This window comes from Oryzias melastigma, linkage group LG12, assembly GCF_002922805.2.
Source record: "Oryzias melastigma strain HK-1 linkage group LG12, ASM292280v2, whole genome shotgun sequence".
Classification (NCBI taxonomy): domain Eukaryota; kingdom Metazoa; phylum Chordata; class Actinopteri; order Beloniformes; family Adrianichthyidae; genus Oryzias; species Oryzias melastigma.
This window is the reverse complement of record NC_050523.1, coordinates 5323525-5330788: the sequence shown is the minus strand read 5'-3', so window position 1 is coordinate 5330788 and position 7264 is coordinate 5323525.

Here is a 7264-nt window from a genome sequence, read left to right as displayed (position 1 = left end):
ATGAGGACATTATGCTAGCTGTTTTAGCTAACTTAGGCTTTTTTGTCTATTTTGGCTAATTTAGGATTTTTTTCAGTTTTTTTGTTGTTGTTGCTAATTTGGAGTTTATCTTATATTTCAACTACAGGCTAGCTTTTTTGGCTAATTTGGGAATTTTTCAGTTTTTTAGGCTAATTTAGAGTTTAGCTAATATTTCAGCTGAATGCTACGTATTTTGGCTAATTTATTATATTTTCAGTTTTTTTTTTTTGCGAATTTGGAGTTAAGCTTATATTTCAGCTGCATGCTAGCTATTTTGACTGAAACATTACCTCATTTGGTAATGTTTCAGTCTTTATGCTAGTTTAGAGTTTAGCTTATATTTCAGCTACTTGCTAGCTACTTTGACTCATTTAGATTTTTTTTCAGTTTTTTAGGCTAATTTTGCATTTAACTATGTTTTAGCTAGCTATCAGCTTCAGCATTTTCAGGTATTAGCTTCAGTGATTTCAATGACTATCAATTTAAGCATCTTCAGCATCAACTGAGAAAAAAACAGAACATAAACAAAGCTACAGATAGCAAGCTGACCATAGCTTATTTTGCTATTATGTTATGGTCTGGCCCACTTGAGATCAGACGGGTTGAATGTGTCCCCCGAACCAAAATGAGTTTGAAACCCCCTACTCTTCGGGCTTGGACAACCCAAAAACCTGCTACACCTGTACAGTGCATATGACTAAGGCTTCAAAGAGGTGAAGACTACATATTAAATATATACGTATATATAAAATTATCACAATTAAAAAGTATATATTTAAAAAATGATTTTTAATTGAATTAAATAAACAAACAAATAATTGAAATTCCTTTATTGGCCATGCCATCATTTACTCTCCCAACTTTCAAGCTCAAGTAATTTGTCAGTTCCACAAAGCTCCCACCTTCTGATTTTCACGCAAACCATAAAGTATCAAATATTGCAGTTCCTCAAACGCCCCAGATGGGGCAGGTTGCAAAAAGGAGCAATTTCTTATTGGCTCCTATGATAAAAAGGGCAATCATTCAGTTAGGGATGCATGTTCCTGAAGTTACAGATCCAGAATTACAGATTAAACAGTTTGTTAAAGTTATATGTATTTTATTGATTTTTTAATCAATAAAATACTTTTTTTAATAAAAAATATATCATTTTAAAACTGAAAAGGTTTAGTTTTTGTTTTATTTTTAAAAGGTTTTTAATGCTGTGAGCCACATTTTTATCAGTTTCTTTTTTGTCTTTGGACTTTTGTCTTGACAGGACAACCTTTGGCACATTATCGCCCTCTAGAGGTGGAGGTTTGAATTGCTAGCAATGATTCTTACTGCATAAATATGGGTTATACTGTAGGCATTACTTTCTGTCAAACCAGATCCTTATTGGCTTAAAGATTTTTCGATTGCATGGAGAATCTTCACGATCCGGCTCATGTTGCATTTTCATTTTTTTTTTTTTTTTCGCTAAATGTAATCTATTATTAACCATCTCATCTTTTGGGTAATTATTCCAATCAAATCGTAAAAAACCCAGACATGCATTGTTTTTTTCACCTCAAATGTATGTCTAAGAGAGTTTTGAGAAAATCCAGACCTAACTGCAGCAGCCAAGTGTTTTTTTTCTCCCGCTTGTGTACGTAAAGTGGATGTGCGGCTCTAAATGCTTCTACTTCAGAAGCTTTGTGGTGAAAAATGAGCTCCAGAAGTTGAGCCAGGCAAAAAGCCATATCATTAATTCTGTTTTTGGACTCCGACGACAGGAAGGATGCTTTGGAGCCAAAACACTGGTATCTGAGTTCAATCAAAAGCACAATGGAGATTGTAGTGCGAGTGCTCGTCACGCCTTCAGTCAGGATAAAGCAGGAGATGATGGGCTGAAGTGTTAACTAGTTTTAGGCAGAGTGCCTCGTAGTTTCCCACAAAATTAGAGATAAAGAAGATCTGTTGGATAAAAAAAAGCATGTGAAAAGCAACTCCACAAAACCACAAGTGACTTCTTTACTCTATTAAAGTATGATCAATGTTTTTCCATATGTGATTTATCAGAAGATTTTGGAGTGGTATTAATATTTTCTTTTTTTAAGTCTTTGTGTTGTGGATTTGCTGGTATTTGTATTGGTTTGAGGGATAAAATTAGTTTTATAATTTAAAAATGTTGCCTATAACTAGTGTTTGTTGTGTCAGAAAATATAATTTAACTCATCAAATTAGGGGGTAAATTACTTTTTAATTGGATTTCATAGATGTGCTCCTTTTTATCATGACATTTTTCTTGGCTAGATTTGTAAGTTTTAATGCAAACTTCTGTTTTTTTTGTTCAGATTTACGCTTTCAGGAGAAAATTTAAAAATTCTGTTTAGTATATTCATCTTATTCCAAAATCTTCTGATATAAGATCCTATAAAAAGTTGGAAATTTAAAAATTCATTTTCCGTGTATTTTGCGTTCATTAAGAGCAGTAAAAAAATGTATTTATGGTGAGTTAGCTTCACCCTTACCAAAAATAAGCATACTCAAGTTTGTTTTAAGAATACTTAAAAAAAATAAGATGTTATACTTTTAGCTTACTTTCACTTATTAGAGACAAACCTTTCAGGTTCATAAGTTCATGTTAAGTATGCTTGGATTATACTTAAAATTATACTATAAGCCTAAATATATTTAGCCTATATGTGTCACTGTCCTTAAACATTTACACAGCATTAAAAGTGAATTAAATGTATTCTTGGGATATTATACATTTATTTGAATACACTGACTAATCAGTAAAAGTTAATTACTTGTAAAAGCAAACCTTAGAGTAAACTTAAAGTTTATTGCCAGTAAACTAATAGTATACCAGAAAGGTTACTTTACTTCTAAGTAAACTTATTAAAACTAAAAGTGGGACAATTTAGTCCCAAGACGCATACTTCTTAGTAAACGGCCAATATACCGGTACTTTTAACTGTACACTTTGGGAAATCTACTTTTCAATAATTAAGAATACTTTAAAACATATACTTGAGGTGCACTTATTTTTGGTAAGAGCAGCCAACACTTTTTCAGTCTATTGATGCGTTTGCATAAATAAAATTGGCGTTTCAAGTGAACACACAAGAAAGGTCTTTGTAAATGTGCCTCAATTTTTTTTTTTTTTACTTAGAAAAGGTTAAAAAATATAAATAAAAAAGCTGACGAATGAATGGAACGTTAAAACTAGCAGCAGAATATAGGAATAAGCAACAAAGACCAACCAACAAGTAGCAAAGAATGAAGCCATCTCCTTAAAAATACGTTAACATCACTAGTCTGTATTTTCCAGACCAATTTATTTTCTCTGAAAAAGCATTTGGTTCTATTTGTTGAGTCTTGACTTCAGTTTTTGACACTAAGCTGCTCTAAGATCTGATCGAGAGTCACTTTTCAAATGATTGGAATTAAAAAGTCGAATCATTTAAGTTTAAAACCCTTCAGACAATCATAAAAATATGTATTAAATCTGTATTAAAGAATGGTTAAGCATAAACAGCATTTGAGCTTTTATTGTGAAAACAGTTCAGTGAAAAATCAATACAAAAAGAAAATAACTAGAAGGAATTATGTTTTTATTTGATCTTAAAAGAACAAACATCAAAAACCAAGACATTTTCATCACAGCTAATAGTAGTGGTTCCATTTTATAGAGAATTATCTTAAATCTGGTAGAAATTACTGATTCTAAAGAGGTTTTCTTGAAAGACAAACCGAGAAAAGGGTAAAAATGTCAAATAGGAAGTTACTTCTTAGGTTATTTTCATTATTAATAAGCAACAAAGGAGTTTAAAAAAACATGTTTTTAAATTTATCAATTTGAGATGCTCCAGTATAGATAAACCAAAAAGTGCAATAATGTATTGAGTTAATTGAATATTTGTGTAAAAATTAAAAAGAATCGCAAATGTTACTTGATGTTAAACTTTGACAGAGTTGCGTTCCTCCCATCAACAACCTAAAAAAAGTATTTTGATTTTTTGAATATAAAAAAATATGCATCACAAATAAAATCCTATTCTAGTTTAATTTATTTCAGTCTCCAATTGAAATGATTTTTTTTTTCAGTAGGAAAAGTAAAATAAATCTGTTTTTCTTCTCCTCCTTGGATATTAGATCTTTGAACTAAAGATCCAAGAAAACCATAAAGAAAGAAATATAATAAAAAAACTTCAATGATAATAATGGAGACGTCAGAGCGGGACCTGAAACCTGCTGATTCAGCAGGAATTACAAGAGTGCTAAGCCCTTCAGATTGGGCTTTCCAACCTTTTGTTCATCAAACGCAGATTCAAAAACTTTAAACAGATTTCTGTTTGAAAAAGCTGGTAAAAATAACACATAATTCATTACAAGTAATTCCTCAGAAGCTCGTAGGAAAACTGTACTGTGTGGTCGACAGTGTTAAGTTTCCATCTGATAATGATCAACTGATTTTCAGCATTTTTGGATCTAAGCTTTTGTTTCCTTTGTTTTTAAGAGTATCAGTTTTCTTTTTATTTTTTTAGGTCTTCTCATGAGTGAACTCTGAGCAGTGATGTGGGGCTGAAATATTAAGATGTAGCAGCTGATATCGCTTTTGGACGAAAAAAAAAAAAAAAGAGGCAACAATCTTCTCTTTCATCCACAAAAGTATCCGTACTTATCGCTGGAATCAAACCGTACTTATTCTTTTTCTGTCAAAACACAGAACATCTCGCCACATGGGTTCAAGGCTTGTGGGTTCATTACATGATCGGTGTATCTAAGCATCTTTTTTTTCTGTGAACTCTTGAATCTCCAACTAATATCACATGTTTGGCACATTTTGCTAGAATTTTTTGATGCTTTATTTGACACTTTCTGCTCAGAGTCGACGTTTTCTGACTTTTTTGAGCGAAGATGTCCGTTCAGGGATCATGTATAAACTGTAAACATTGAAATCAAGTTTTAAACATGATGTACAACAAAGTTGGAAACTGTTTCTAAAGCTTAAAAAAAGCTGAGCTGTTGTTTAGAAAAGCATTAGGTCATATTACAGCTATTTATCCAATTTAACATTAGTTTTATTATGATTAAGAAACAAAAACGGCTTACCAATTATGTTTGCTCTTCTTTTTAATACTTTATCAAACATGATTGGTTTCTGATCATGCCCCGCCCACTTTTGGTGCAGCTAGCACCAAATTTACACACTTAATTCTTATAAAACACATGTTTTGATCTTCCAAAATTAAACTTGACGGTGTTATCCGCAGTGTTAACCTTAAAAATAAAACACAATTTTATAAAGTTTCATTTGAAAAGTATACGACAGAAGTTTTTATTTTGAAACCGTTTCTGGTTTTCAGGCTTATTGTCACGACATTAAGGTGTCAGCGGGGTAGAAATAGAACTCCTGCGTCACTCCCTATCGGGCTCTATGTGAAACACGTGGTCATTGAACATGTACTTCATTTTAAAATTTAAACCAGTTCAACTATGGCCAATCTGGGACTGGGATTTGGGCATTTGAGTAGCATTTTTTTCAAAACTCAGAACTGTTTGAAAAGTGATTAAGAATGGTTAAAGAATCAGTGAAGATTTTTACACAAGCCACATCACTGGGGCAATTATCTTTGTTGCTTCAGATGAAACTATTTGTGAACAGTGACACCATAAGGACCAAACAGCCACAGCTATACACGGTTGTTTTTTAGCCGTTTAAATATCTTTAAAACACGACAAAACCAAGTCCGGACCCATGAATGTTTTTGGGGTCATTTCTGGTCTATTTGTAGTAAATGTAGCTTATAGAGAGCACAAGTCTACCTAATTCCTATGTTGTAAGTTGCTTGAACTAACAAAACTTATAGAACGTTGTTTCTGTGCTGGAAAAATAAACTGCATTTATGAAATAAGAAATTATAGAATACCATCCAGCCATCCATTTTCTTAAACTGATTTATCCCTTTTGGGGTCACTAGAACCTTTCATGGACGGGGAACTAAAAAATAACATCCTTTTACAACACAAAACACACTCCTCAAGCATTTTTTTTTCTGCAGAAAAAGCAAAAGTTAATTTTGATTTTTAAGCCAAATTAACTATGTCATTTCAGAAAAAAACACATTATCTATACAAATATGATGATTTCCTTGAATGTTCTCATCTTGCAGAGATAAACAGAGCATGATCCATGCGCAAGAACTAATTTGATGTTTCATAAATCACATTGAACTGGAAAAAGTTCCCATTCTTGCCTGATACCGGATTTTTTTTTCACTCAACACTTCAGAGAGTCTTTGTTGCATTTTTTCATCTTCAAATGGGCCAGATGGACTGTGTTTGTCAAATCTGGACGGCAGGAAGACCAGTCTAGCACCCAGACCTTTTGCTGTTGTAATTCAGGCAGATTGTGTTTATGCATGGCGGTGCATAAAGTAAATAAATCATCCCACCAAAGAAAAAGGGAAAAAGTCATCCGGATAGCTTCGTGAGTTTATCATTCAGCGTTGATGCTGTGTTCACAGATGTGCGAGTCACTCAAGACCTGTGACTAATGCACATCCTATGCTGGCTCTCAGGCTGTGCGCTGACAAGGTGGATGTGTATATTTTGATAAATCAAACCTGAAAGTTTCCCGGCTCACCTCAGTCCATCTATAGAATAACTCAGAAAAGTTTGAGCTTTAACCGGCAGGTGTTCTAGATGTTATCGTAAATCTGTACAGTGGTTTACAAGATTCTGTTTGTTATTTTAAGACCAGATCATTTTTCAAAATAGTTTTGTCTCGTATAATAAATGAGGAGGATGAGTCAAATGTTGAGCTTGACTGGAGGAAGTTAGAAGACGTTCCTTCAAACATTATACTGTTTTTTTGAGTTTTTAGGTTTTTATTTAGTAAATTTGTGCTTTCTTTCCTTTATTTTTGTGAAATATGATGTGATATTAATACAATTTTTATAGTTTTTTTGTACATTTGGTATAGATTTTTAGAAAAACGTTGGAATTTTCTATTTTTCTTCAGCCCAAATTAATTTTTCTTTCTGTTAGCAATTTCTGATGCTCAAAAACTAAAGTGGGAACATTTTGAGATACAGAAAAGGACTTTAGGATTGTTGTAATATCAGATCAGTATGAATGGTCAAAATCCTTCTAATTACAAGTTACAAAAACTTCCAAAAAAAGGATAAAAGTGTTTAATCCCTTAATATAAACCATCCATCCATCCATCCATCTTCTTGGCCGCTTCTTCCCTTTCGGGGTCGCGGGGGTG